This window comes from Chlorocebus sabaeus, chromosome 25 (genome assembly GCF_047675955.1).
Source record: "Chlorocebus sabaeus isolate Y175 chromosome 25, mChlSab1.0.hap1, whole genome shotgun sequence".
NCBI lineage: Eukaryota > Metazoa > Chordata > Mammalia > Primates > Cercopithecidae > Chlorocebus > Chlorocebus sabaeus.
The window spans coordinates 31,488,574-31,501,610 of record NC_132928.1 but is presented as its reverse complement, the minus strand read 5'-3'; positions in this window follow the sequence as shown (position 1 = coordinate 31,501,610).

The window sequence follows — 13,037 nt, the reverse complement described above, 5'->3', positions numbered from 1 at the left end:
CATTTGTACTGGATTCTCCCAACTTATTCAGCTCTAAACCATACCAAGGAATCTAAGAGTAGTTCAAATAAAGATGTGATTCTGTCATTTCAAGATCACTTGCTACCTTTCTGTTATATTCTTCTTTCATACTTTTCTATCTCACTTTGTTTTTTCAAAGCTCTGTAAAGGGCTAAGAAAAAAATATCATTTTAAAAAACAACCAAACGGGTACTAGGTATAGCTACTGCTCAAATAGTCTCTGCAAAACTTCGAGAAACCAAAAGGGTCCTGAACTTATCCATTTGGAAATCACATTACGTGCAATTCAAGCTCATGTCAATGTAACCAAGGATTCTGTATCACTGTAAGACAAGTCTTCATACCATACCTTTCTAGTTTTAAGACATTAGAGAAACTCCATGACATCTTTCCTCAGATAATTACCTAAGTGGGTCTGGACTACACAAGGCAAGTGACAGTCCTTCCTTTTTGTTGTCAAAAGTGTTCAACCCATTTTCCCCTGCATTACAAAGGTAGCTACAGGTCTCTTTCTATATGTGAGTGGGGCTGTGGGGGAGGCTGGTCCTGATTCTTCATCTTCAGAGGAGGTGATGAGAAGCAGAACCACAGAGAAGCCTTGAGTTTCCTTACTCACCACATTGAAGTAATCCTAAATACATCGTATGGCTGTAGTGCCTAGGATTCCAGAGTTTAAGAACAGTGGCACTATTCTATAAAAAATGAAACAAGGGATTTTATGATAAGACAATTTTAGACTGAACTAAAAGCATATAATTAAAGCCTATTTGAGACTTCACCATCTGACTCTGAGCAGAGTACGAGACCACATATTTGCAGTCTCCCAGGCATGAGTAGTGATTCAGTAAGTGTTTGTTTAAATAAAAGTTTAAATGAAAATTTATTAATATATTATTTGGGTAATTAGATTTAAGACATTCCCAAATTTTTGAGACTTAGGTCATAAGCCACTAGTTCAACCATTCGCCTGACCTAGTTTCACATTATGGTCTTAAAATTGTGTGCCAGACCTGTTAGTAAAGATAATAAAATTAAACATTTTTTGAGCTAGAGGGGACTTGCAATTTGATTCTAAAATTGAACATTGCTTGACTCATCAAGATATTATAAGCATCTGTGAATTCAGTGAGTGATCTCAAAGGAGCTTAAAAATATGTGAAAGGAAAGGTTTAATAGCCTCCTAAGCCCTGAGAATTATTCATGTTGATGAAATTCTGCTTTGGGCTTTGGGCAAATGCTCCATCTTCTCTTTTTCTTTCTGATTTACGGGCAATTTTAACACTTCAACCGAAGGCAGTCACACCACACTGTTAACCACATTTCCAAACTGTTAACTTTGCTATAACCTTCAATCGACTCAAGCTCAGTAATGCCAGGAAGTAAGAGGGCAGTTTAAAATACTAAGTGTGGCAAGGAAATAGATAGTAAAACAGAGATGCAAAGAAAATGCCTGCTGTGCATTTCAGCTAAGTCAGGCATGCAAACACTTCCGCTGGAAAGATTTAAAAACTGCATTCAGTGCTTCAAAACCATCGGTGATCTACTCAGGTTCTACTCATCAGTGATCAAATCCATTAGACAGTCTTAAGTTTCAAATTCCACTGCTGAGGATATGGCTTTGTCTATGCATATTGTCTGAATCAAACTGAATCCTAAAGGTTTGCATTATACATTCTGTGGCATTGGACATGGAGAGTTGGGGTGGGATTGCAATGTGAGGACACATCAAGGTAGCTGTTATCAGTGCTGACTTCATTACCAGAACAAAGACTCCCTGACTGGAAGAAACCTTTGCCATCATCTAAGATAACTTCCTTACTTGAATATCTCTTGCTAAATTACTGTTGGCTTTTCTATTAAAATTTTGTGTTTGACCATTCTGCATCTAGTTAGCGTTTTTGTTTCAAGTATTTTAATGCAATGCCACTTGGCAACCAAAAGTCTATGGCATTGGTATGTGAGCTGTATATTGTATCTTTTAGATGATAACAACCTGTACAATGTAAAGATTAAAAAACAGAGATCCTAACTAGTTAAATAACCAGCCAGCACCAGAGAGATAGAGACAGATACAAAACTAGAAACAACTTTTCTCTCCTAGCTATTGTCTGGAGCCTTTTATTCTAGTGCCACATCAGTTATTTCTGTTTTTATCTGGCCACCATATGGAAGGTAGGTACAAGGGTCCTGTATATACTGGCAGGTGAATATAGAGAATTTCTAAGTGCTGTCATCATGTTCTGAGAAAGTGAGATTAAACTTTTCACGGGAGAGAAGGCAAGACTAACCTTGGTTTCTTGAGAATGGCATAAATGGCATAAACAAATGTGAAAAACTCTTAACAAAAATGCAATCATAGAAGTGTCAATACGGAGCTTGGAGTTAGAGGACCTGGGTTCTAGGCCTGGCTCTCCCATTTCTCACAAGCTGGAGTAGCCTGGATAGGCTAAGCCAGATGTGATGACATTGAGGAACTCAACAGCATACACCCCCTTATCAATTATAATTAGTTTCCCATTATCAAGCAGAAGTCCAAGCCTGGTGCCAATGTTTATAAGAACAAATTTGATCCTGCTAAACCATCTTAGAAAACCAGTTGTCTCAGGCATTCTTGATGGATTTCAAGTCAGAAATAGGCAGGATTCTTTAAAACAATCTAGTCTTTTTTTATGGCTATGAGTTCCAAGAGACTTTGATTATTGTGCTTCATTTTATCCTTCTGTAAAATTCTTATGGAACCATTCCTACTTGTGATAATGCCATGCAATGAAGCCAAATTAAAGGGAGAGCAAGAAGAGAAGACCTAATATTTATAGAATAACTGATTTTTCAGCCATTTAAAAAAACACCTTATCTCATTTAAGCTTCAAAAAAATTATTGGAAGTAATCATTTTATCTATTGTACTAATGCAGAAATTAAAACACAAAGAGGTAAACTAACTTGCTAATAAATCATAAAGGTGAAATTCAAACCATTTCTGTTTTACTTTCAAAACGTCAAAATTCCAATCTTTTCACTCTTTTCACTTTTCACGCTCTTATACTGCACTGTATAGTATATTGGGCAAAGCCTAAGATATTTCATATTTTCACTACTGTATGCAAAAAATAGATTTGATTTTTAAAGTCTGAAGCATAAGATCACACATAATCACTAAGGAATACAGCAAAGATTAACTCTTTTCTCTTTCAGTTAGAATCTGCTTAGAAATTATTCATTAAGGGTAGGAAAATTAATTTCTTTTTGCATAATGAAAAGAAAAATGTTAAAATTTTATGGGTATAATTATTAAAAGAAAATCTTGAAAAAGTTCCAAAATACTATATTACATTTAATATTATTATTTTATTATATAATCTCAAAACAGAACACATTAACTAACATATTTTTATAGTAGTCCTCAACTATGTATTTATGTAGTGTTAAAATTCTTCCCATTTTATAGTTGAGAAATATGAGAAAAAGGAAGGGACTTCGATGAGTTTACCAGGTCAGAAATTAAAGTATTAAACTCTGGTTCTAGCTCAGCGTACACAGATTTTGAGAAAAGACCCCTGTAAACTGTATAATACCACACAAATGTTCGTTATTTGTGTTATTACCCTTAGATGCGGATGGAGTCCTACGTAGCATATTCAGTTCCTTGTAAGCAGGTGTCCCACTTGATGACTTGGAAAACTACTGACTTGTCTATATAGTGTAGAAGGTTATATTTATTATGTAAGTAAACAGTGTTTGGTGTATATATATATATATTTTCTCTTTATAAAATCTCAAAGAGAGTAAAAATAAACAAAAACTAATAATGCATCAAATGGCCATTTCTTATGGCATTCTCGTTTTTCCCTTTTTTCCTCTCATCAAACTCTCAGCTCCTCTTTTTTTTCTCCTTGTTCTTCCTCTTCAAAGATAGAGATGATATTAGAGATGGGAATGCAGTGGAATTATTTTTAGATTGTAGCTCTTTTGACTTTGTCTCTCCTTGGGTATTCTGGGACCATCATCATTACTGGCTGTGATTTGATGGAGGCTTCTGTGAGCTCTTTTTGGTCAGCCAGTCACCCGGTCAGCTTGGAATTCCAAGTCTGAGAGTGTGACACACACTGCACAAAAGACCCCAGCAGCAAGCTGCTCCCTGTGAATCTTAGATATCACTCATTCTATACAGGCTTTGGTCTTCATTTCCATTAGGGGGCACTTCTGTTTGTAGCTTCAATAAGCCACACTTTTCCGTTTAATTCCTGGGCCCACTACAATTTTAAAACAAATTGACATACAATACAAGATACAATTTGAGTGGTACTGTAGTTTGATCGTGTCCCCAAAGTTAATGTGTTGGAAACGTGATCCCCAATGCAGCCGACATTAGCCCACAGGATAATAAAGTCGCATTGTGATGTGGGGCCTAATGAGAGGTATTGGGGTTATGGGGGCACTGCTCTCCTGAGTGGATTAATGCCATTATCATGGAAGTGGATTCTGAGAGATAAAAATAAAATTCTACATCCCCTAACTGATGGAACTGATCCTCTTTTGGCCAAGGGAACCCCAAAGAAACCTTGGAAGTTGAATTCATGGCAATTCAGGATGGGAAATCTGGCATGTTTCATTAGACTCCCTCCCTTGCTTACAGTCATTAGATTTTCTTCCCTGAAAGCTAAGCAGAAATCAGCCATTTCAAAAGCTACTAGTTGATGCTCCTTGGTGGTGTAGTGGTTAGGATTTGGTACTCTCAAAAGACTACTAGCTTATCTTCCCAGGTACAGAACAAAGACATTAATCATTCCTTCACACCTCCCTGAGACATCTGCTTCCTCTATTCCCTTTTTCCCTCATATTTTCACCTTATCTTATGTAAAACATAGATTTACTGGGCACTAACTAAAGTCTTACAAGTATGTAATCATTTATCTCACTGCTGACCACCACAGCCCTTTTTAAGGAACATGTATAGATACTAAGTCTCCTAAGAACTTCTTGGAAAAAACAGCCACAGATGCTTCTGTGACATGCAGTTTTCCTGGGCATGCCCTCAGGCTGGCTCAATACATCTCATATTTGAGACTTATGCCTCAAACACAGATTTTGGCAGTCAGTCCTTACAAAAAGAGGAGTTTGACCCTCTCCCCCACTCTCTTGCCCATGTGATATATTTGCCCAATAACTTTTTAGTCATTACAAATTATCCTGTCTCACATATTCTGTTATAGCAGTATAAATGGACTAAGAGAGAAAACTGGTACCAAGTGGGGCTGTTGCTATAATAAATACCTGAAAATGTGGAAATGACTTCAGAATTGGGTGATGAGCAGAGATGGGAAGAGTTTGGAGGGACAGGCTACAAAGAGCTTGTATTGCTATGAACAAAGATATAAGGACAATTCTGAAAAGGGCTCAGAAAACAGGAGGGCTGTAGGGAAAGTCTAAAAGTTCTTGGAGATTATCTGAGTGGTCATGATTAGAATGTTGGTAGAAGTATGGACTGTAAAGCTTATTCTGATGAAGTCTCTGAGAAAAATGAGGATCAAAGTATTGGAAACAGAAGGAAGGGCCATCCTTGTCATAAAGTAGACTAGGACTGAATTGTTTCCATGCTCAACAGCTTTATGGAAGCAGAATTTAAGAGTACTGAACTAGGATTAACTGGCAGAAGAAATTTCTAAGTAAAATATTGAAGGAGATTTTGTAATCATCTGGTAGATTCTTTCTGTCCATTCCATGGTCAAAATCAATTCACTGAGACCACAGCATTGCTGTGTAGAAAGATTTTAATTGACTTGAGGCCAGCCATGACACATGGGAGACAGAGTTATTACACAAAACAATCTGAAGGCTCAGAGGTTAGGAGTTTTCCAGGATAGTCTTGTGGGTGGAAACTAGGGAATGGGTGTTGCTGATTGGTTGGGATGCCATCATAGGGGTGTAAACAAGGGTGAAAACAGTCCTTGTGTTCTGAGTCTGCCTCGGTGTGTGAGGGCCACGGGACCGGTTGAGTCATGAGTCATGAGACCAGGTGGAGTTAGCCAATCATCAGGAATGCAAAAGTCTGAAGAGACATCTCAAAGGCCAATCTTAGGTTCTATCTTAGTGATATTAACATGTGTAATTGAGGACGTTACAAATCTTGTAACCTCCATAACAAATGGCTGGTTATCATTTATCTATGCCTACATCTTAGAGGAATTCAGGCCTCTTTCATAATCCTACCCTTGTGGACTTTCATTAGTTTTACAAAGGTGGATTAGTTTTGGGAAGCACTATTATCATTCTTGCGTTAAGGTTAAACTATAAACTCAATTTTTCCCAAAGTTAGCTTTGCCTATGCCCAGGAATGATCAAGGACAATTTGGAGTTTAAAAGCCAGATAGAGTCAACTCTGTCAGATTTCTCTAACTGTCATAATTTTGCAAAAGTGGTTTTATTGTGTGGCTTATTTTAACTGCATACAGTAAAATTATAGAAGAAATAAATGACCTACAGATGAAATTTATAATTAAAAGGAAAGTAAAACATAAAAATTTGCAAAACTCACAGCCTGGCCATATAAAGAACAAAAAAGCATGCAAGGATCTGGCAAGTGGCCCTTTGATAAAGGATTAACATGGATAGAAGGAAGCCAGGTGGTATTCATCAAGACAATGGGAGGATGACTCTGAAAGTATTTCGGAAATCTTCAAGGCTTCTCATCTCAGAGCCCAAACTCTAGAAAGGCAGAATGGTTTCAGGGGATGGTCCCAGGGTATCCTTGAGCTTGCTGATCAGGGCAATGCTCCCTGCATTCTGGTGCAGTACTCTTTGGTCACCCCAGCTATGGCTCAAGTAATCCCAAGGAAATACTTGTCCCAGGAGCAGAGCCACCACAGTGAGTCCCCACTAGAGTAATGCCTAATGAAGCTAAGACCCCAGTACTATACATCCACCAGCATGAAGCCCCAGCCTGGGAGAGCTACAGGTACAAGACTCCAACCCATTAGAGTTGCTGTGTGGGCTGTCAGCAAGGTCATGGAGCAGGGCTGCCTGAAACCTTCAGGGCCTGATCCTCACCTCTGTGTTATGAGAAGGCAGGGCATGGAGTCAAGAAAGATTATTATAAAGTCTTAAGATTTAATATTGTTCACCCTGTTGGGTTTCGGACTTACATAGGGCCAGTTACCTCTCTTTTCTTGCCTATTTCTCCCTTTTGGAATGGGAATGTCTATCCCACGCCTGTCCCACCATTATATTTTAGAAGTCGATAACTTGTTTGATTTCTTAGACTCACAGTTGAAGAGGAATTTGTCTCAGCATAATTTATGCCTTGAGTCTCACCCACGTCTGATTGAGACTGTGTTCTTAGGGCTTTTGAGTTGGTGCTCGCATGAGTTAAGAGTTTTGAGCTATTGGGATGGAGTGATGATATTTCACATGTAAGAAGGACTTAAATCTTGGGGTCCAGGGGTGGAATGCTATGGTTTGAACACATTTCTCAAAGTTCATGTGTTAGAAACTTGATCCCCAATGTGGTGGTGTTGGGACATGGGACATAATTGGAGATGTTTGGGTCTTGGGGCTCACTATCCCATAAGCCTCATAAATGGTTTATGCTGTTTTCATAAGAGTGGGTTCCTTATAAAAGGATGAGCTCCTCCCCACTTCTTGCCCACATAATGCCTTCTGTCATGGTATAATGCAGCAAGAAGGCCCTCATAGGATGCTGGCACCTTGATCTTGGACATCTCAGGCTCAAGAACCATGAGCTAATAAATTTCTGTTCATTATAAATTACCCAATCTCAGGTATTCTAACAGCATAAACAGACTAAGATAAATGGCATGTGAAGAAATTCAGAAAGAGGTATGGATATTTAGAAATTTACTCTCCCATCATCCCTATCAACTTGTGAAACTTTCTACAACCTGTTATTGTGTCACATAGCTGATGATTTCACAATGAGTAAACAAAATATTCAATACTCGATCTTCACTTGTGAGTTCAGTTTATTTCAGCCTGTGGGACAAAAACGTTCTTAGAAGACATTTAGAACTTTCCTATTTGGTAGTTCAGCATTATCAGCCTTGCTGTTGGTGTGGGTCTAATTCTTGGGTCAAGTACTTTGGAACCTGAGTCCCTCCACTGCATGCCTAGTACTTTAGATCCTCTAAACCTGAAGCCTTACTTCAAGTTTGTCAGTTTTTTACTCTCTTCTCATAAAATTCTAGTATAGCGTGATGCCCTACTGTCTCTTGATAAAGCTCCCTAATGCAAAACACCTTCCTATTTTCTGCCACTGGACCACCTGTGGCTATGGTATACCTATGTGGTAGGCAGAACAATGGCTCTCGAAAAGTGTCCACATCCTAGTCCATGGAACCTGTAATATGTTCAGTTACATGTCAAAGAAGACTTAAAGTTGCAGATAAAATTAAGGTTGCAAAACAACTGACCTTAACAGGGAGATTATCTTGCATTATTATCTAGGCAAATCCAATGTAATTGCAAGGATCCTTAAATGTGTAAGGAAGCAGAAATGTCAATGTTAGTGTAATCCAGAGCGAGAAAGACGTGACTGGTCACTGATGGCTTTGAAGATGGAGGAAGGGGCCCAGGAACTAAGGAATGCAAACAGCTTCTTAGAAGGTGGAAAAGGCCAGGAAACAGAATCTTCCCTGGAGCCTTTAGAAGGAATGCACAAACTTTGTTTTAGTTCAGTGAAACCCATTTATTACTTTTGACCTTCATAACTACAAAATGATAAATTTGCGTTGATTTAAGGCACAAAATTTGTAATAGCTTAGCACACATCCTGCATGTCCTTCTATTTCTTTTATTTGTGTTTGACCTCCAGTGAATCAGCTGATTGTTTTTGTCTGTTATTATTATTATTGAAAGTGATAATGTCTGTTGGTAGGTCTGGGTCACAGAACTATTCTGTTCTGTTAAGGTTAACCTTCCCATGCCCTTATCATAGCAGTTAATACTCGAAAGTTCACCGAATGGAACCCAAGATTCAAGAACCCTAAGAATCTCAGTCAGGCAGATTACATTTGTAGACTCTGATCCATCTAACACCAGTTTCCCCTGTCTGGAATCATGGACAAATAGCTGTGCCTGTGTGATTCCAAGTTTCTCCTATAAAATGAATAGTAAATTTCACTGGAAAGGATTCTTGTGATGATTCAAAGATTATGCTAAAAAAGTGCTTAGCATGGCATAGTGCCTGGCACAAAGTAATCTTTCCATATGTATTTATTTTTATTATTATCATCAACACCTGGCTCATTATTTCTGAACTGGTACAACAGTCACATCTAATTCAACCAAAGACGTTGATGGACTACCATAGAAAACCAGGCATGTGGTTCCCTCTGCCTCCAAGAACCACTGACTCTGTGTCATTCCAGCATGTGGATCATGGATTATCAAGATGGTGGCCATGTCTTTGATGATTTAGAAACCAAATTTCAGAAAGACAGGAAATAATAATTGTGTCATGTTCAACATAGACACTTGAAAACGTGGTGGGAGATGTGGGCTTGAACTCTGGCTCTACCACTTAATAGCTCTGAGCAGAGATAGGTCACTTAAGTGGCTGAGCCTTTGTTCTTTTAGCTGTAAACTGGGGTTAATTCTGTAAGGATTAACTAAAGCAACATATATAAACAATGTATATAATTTGTTTAGCCCATATTTTCCACAAAATATGTAATTAATAAATTATATTTATATATTTTGTGTTGTTTCATGTATTTGCTAATTTTTAATATATTTCTCCAGTAATCTGCTAAAGCAAGATTAATTATAAAATTAAAAAAACAAAAAATTATAAAATTAAACATACAATTCTCACCTGAAGGTTTAGATTTCATTTTAAGTTCACACTGTCCTCCAAAATCCAAATAGTTTGTGATCCAGTGCAAATAGAAGTGAAATAAATTTTATTAACATCTGTAGCACATTATCTTGGACACTGTATATTGAAATAAATTTGGTTTTGGTTTGATCCTAAAACTGGTAAGGCAGTTTAGATACAAACCTGGTCAGCAACTTGACAGGACTAATTAGAAGACACATGATGGCCTGGGATATGGAGCCACTGATGTGTTTAAAGAAGCCTACTGTTATGGGTATACCTCTAGTCTAGGAGCCCTGTATTGATACCAAACCACCTAGATATTGTATCTCTTCAATAAACATGTTTTGGTGGAAAAATAATGTGCTGAACACCAAGTAGCCTGCCAAACAACATCTATCATTGTAAAATATCAAGTGTATTTTCTGGTTTATGTCCATCACACCTAGGTTTTGGTACTATCAGTCAGTTCTCCCAGAGGTTTATTAACCCTGAAGAAATTAATTATTGAGATTTAAGGTGGAGTGACCAAATATTGACTTACATAAATGTATCAGCCATCCCAAGTCCTTTCCCAATGGCAACCATTTTTTCATGATTATAGCACCTGATCCTTTTTCTAGCGCAATTTAGTTAAGAGGCTAGGGTGGGTGTCAGGGGTTTGAGATAACACTGGAACCAAGTGAGATGGAGACTATATGTGTATCACATGAGAAAAACTTGGAGGGGCTGTGAAGACCTTGCTTTCAACCTGAAGTGCTTTGCAGAGCTGAAGAGCCAATATCAGGGATTAATCACTCTGAACCCCTCTCTTGGGACCCTGATGGAGTTGTGTCATACGAATGGGAACTGTGATTTCCTGGTGCAGGTCTGAGGTGTATTAACCTTTTTTTTTATGAGGAGGAAAAAGTAGGCAAAGAAAACGTGCAACATAACTTCTCCTGGGACCTTGAGATCTAAGTTTCTGACCAAATATAGCACTGCTGAGCTGGTGTCATCAGAACCAGTCCACCGGCAGCTAGAAAAATATTTAATCTCTTTTGATATTTTCCAAGATGAAAATCCTATGTATATACCTTAAAAGAGCCTATAAAACAGTGTCCTTATTTTGGCCTTATAATTAAGTAATAATAGAAGGGCTGCACCGTTTTACAAGGCAATATTCTAGTTCCTGAGTGGGTAAGAGACACAGCTGCTTGCCAAAAATTGTAATTTATTCTGACAAGTATCCACCACCCCTACTCCTACCCCATAGCCTGATGACAGAAAAAGGTCTAGGCATGCTCTTAAAGAGCTAAAATAAAGAAACTCTTGCGGGTTACAAAAAAAAAAAAAAAAAAAAAAAAGCAGGGGACATTGACTAGAACAAAGTTAAATTGAACCTGCCATTAGTATAGGTGTCTTGGTAATGTTGAAAAGTAATTCTGAGGTTAGAAAGTAAAAGGTTTTCTGACTGTTGTATTTTCTTGCAGATAAGAGACCAAGTAGAAGTAGTGTAGTCCACTTCTGGTCTCTCAGAAACTGCAAGAGCCATGAGAAGGTGCACCATCTCCCAATTAAAAAACAGTAAAATGTGTTTTCATTTTTCCCCCATAAAAGTAATTTTTAAAGTATGGTTTGGTTTCCAGACAGCTTTAAGAGCTAAAAGGCTCAGGGGGTGGGGGTAAAGTGAGTTAGGAATGGTAGTAACATTTAAATGTGCAAAAAATTACCTTAACTTGGGTGACTTTCAGGAATAGGATATTTGATACCAACTTCTTTTCAGATCAATAGTTTAATTCTTAAAATATTCATATACTGCAGAGTCCAGATACAACTAAATTTTAAAATGAGATATTTGAAAAGCATGTATTTCCAGAAAATATGCTCCCAAAGGCCCACATTTTAGTAAACTTGACTCTAGAAGACCTGCTCTAGGCAATTAAATCTATGCAACTTAACAAAGCCCAGGAGCAAGGCTGCCTTCTGCTATGCTGTTAGAAAAAAATCTCCCTAAAACTTGCCATTATTCTTTCCTTGAAAATTCTTTGCTTAAACATTATTATGCATTAAAGATACATAAAGTAAAATTATTCTTAAGTGAGCTCAAATTTATGTAAAATAAAATTTGCACCCTTCCCCCTGGAAGGAGGGAAAAGGTTGAATACACACACACACACACACACACACACGCGCACACACACACACACACACACAATGTAGTGATTGGCTAAATTCTTTCCTTGGCCCTTCAGAAAATATGTGCATTTCCCAATAGCCTTTTCATTGCCAAAAAGCACAATCCTAAGTCATACATATTTTTCCCATTTGGAAAAAATGGTGCATAATTGAAATGTTTCCAAAAGCAAAATATTTGATTGTATCTTTGGAAGTGACTTTCAGAAAAGGCTAATAAATCTAAAGGTCTCAATGATATGAGAAAGGGATCTAAAAATGTCATTGTATTATTTATGATTTTTCAAGTATTCAAAAATTCCTTTAGACTCAGCAATGATTGGCAGCTCCAGAGACACCCAAACATCTCCTTAGGGTTCCTTTATCAGTTATCTATTGCTACATACAAATATCCCCAAACATATGACTTTAAATAGTAGTAATTATTTCTCACAGTTCTTTGGGTTAGCTGAGCAGTTCCTTTGCTAGTTTCCCTAGGTTTATTTATTCTACTCCATCCATTCACTGGACTCTGCTGGGAAAACTGGCCCCTTTTCTCCAACTAGTCTCTTGTTCTGGACTGTTTCATGCCGTGGCCATCTAAGGGAGCAGTCCAAGAGGCTCAAGATGGAAACTGTAAGGCCTTCTGACGTTCAGGCTTCAAAATTCAGAGCATCATTTCTGCCACATCCTAATGGTTGTAATAAGTTACAGTTGGAGCCCAGGTTCAAAGTGGTAGAGCAGTAGACTCCACCTTTAGATAAGAGAAATGACAAGGTCATATCTCAAAGGGAGGAATTTACTGGGATGGTAGGTTGTGGCCACTACACCATCTACCAGAGATGATTTGTAAGACTTGGTGCTCAGGTCAAGCATAACGAGGGGACATTTTTTTTTTTTTCACTGGGCAAATGCTAATAGACTGCAAAACAGATATACTGGTATTTTTATATCAGTGCCCACTAGTTCTTTGTAGTCACTGGATTTGATGAAATATCGAATCTTGGCTCAGAAAGTGGCTGGCACACTGT